The sequence below is a fragment of the Cyprinodon variegatus genome, unplaced genomic scaffold (assembly GCF_000732505.1).
Source record: "Cyprinodon variegatus isolate N-32 unplaced genomic scaffold, C_variegatus-1.0 Scaffold1276, whole genome shotgun sequence".
NCBI classification, from domain to species: domain Eukaryota; kingdom Metazoa; phylum Chordata; class Actinopteri; order Cyprinodontiformes; family Cyprinodontidae; genus Cyprinodon; species Cyprinodon variegatus.
In genome coordinates, this window is record NW_015151729.1 from 167124 (window position 1) to 168887 (window position 1764).

At 38.3% G+C, this 1764-nt stretch overlaps 1 pseudogene; it reads right to left on the reverse strand.

The window, feature by feature from the left end:
* The window catches only part of LOC107102575, a 1999-nt pseudogene extending 785 nt beyond the window's left edge, over positions 1 to 1214 (reverse strand).
* Between the last annotated feature and the right edge of the window lie 550 nt (positions 1215 to 1764).

Below are 1764 nucleotides of genomic sequence, written 5' to 3' on the forward strand. Positions count from 1 at the left end.
TCCATCTGTCCAACAAGGTTTAAATCAGCAGGAGAAACTAGCTGATGTTCAACATTCAGTCTGACTATTGTTCTCTTCACAGCAACACTTATTATTAAAACAATGCTGGAACACAGAGCACAAGGAGAGCTCCGCCTACTGGATGGTGGCGCCCTCTGGTGGAGATTTTGTACAAAGTTCTGAGGGGGACAGAAATTCCTACTGTACCCTGCTGAAGTTAACATCACTCAAAAACTGATGACTTGTCTGAATTTGAGCTTTTAAATTAGTTTCGTTTTCTCAGAAGTGATTGAACTTTGAAATCATTTCAGCTTTTAAAGCTGAACTAAAATAAAGAGGGTTTACCCTAGACATGTCTGCAGTCTACTGAAGTGGAAAAGACAAACAACCATATACAAACAAAGAGAAAACATAAACCATGTGGTAACATAAAACACAAGCCTTTGTTTGGGCAGTCGTTGCTTGTTTCTTACTGATATGATTTGCAGCTCAGGGTAGCAGCTGTGTTCACAGAGATTGTTCAAAAAGCATAAAACTGTGATCAAGAGCTGTGGTGTGTGGTTTCTCTTATCTCTGAACAAAGTCAGATATCAGTGTTCATGTTTTTGTACAGCCTCTCCTATAATTTGTGTCACTGTGTTTCCAGAGCACAGTAGTAGAAAGCTGAGTCTGCCACGGTTGGTGTTTCTATAATAAGCTCAGTTGATGTTTCTGTTGTTATTGATTTGTAATGATGGTCAAGGGTGTAACTTTCATTAACCTGTTCCTTCCAGCCCTTATACAGCAGGAACTGAGGAGCTTGAAGATCAGAAAATTGTTTGAACCAGTGAAGGATAGGATGACGAGATGATGTCTTATATTTGCATTTGAGTGAGACAGCTTTTCCCTCCATCACAGGGTCTTTCTCTGGATCAGAAATGATGGAGTCTTCTTGAGCGTCCAGGCCTGAAAAAAGTGGACGAAATATAGTCATTTGACAAAAACAGTCGAATGACAAAATAACCCTCTATTATGTCACTCCATGGATAATCAAAACTAACTGTAGTAATCTGTCAGTTTAGTGTCAAAGATGCAACATCAGAGCAAAAGAAGCATAAAGGTAATGAAATGAAGTTTGTATCTGTGGTTAATGCAGCTCATGGAACAAAACCTGAATTTCTGTCCTTAAACTCACCTTGAATGTGAGAAAGAAGCAAAATCAGGTAAAGCCACATGTCTTTGGAGTACTTGAAGCTAAACACAGCAGATGAACACTTCCACTGCTGGAGAAGGAAGAAGATATAATGTCATAGGATGAGCTCGTTCAGTGGGCATGGCCACCTCACACAACCAATCAAGTATTTTTTCTTCTTCCACAGCAGCTCTGTTTCTGGGTCTGCATTCAAAAAGATTATCAGACTCTCTGAGTTCCTATCTAAGCCTCGTTCAGCTCCTCATTCAGAGCAACTCTAAACAAAGAGCTAATGGAAATTTCAGTTTCAGTGGGAAGGTGTGGTTGACCCAGTTTCTAGGCACTATCATCTAAGAGCTACGATTGGTTAATACAGGGACCAAATCTGTTACTACTATCAATGAAAATGTACGAATTGATGAGATAAGTGGATTCATAAATATGTGACATGATAATAAAATTTAGCCAAACTTAATTGTCCAGCATTGAAATATATTATTCTCCATGGTTGTTTTTTTAATTTTTTTTATTATTCATCTGTATGATATTAACATGGACTCGGTTAAAAACACATTGAAAAGACATCATGATTT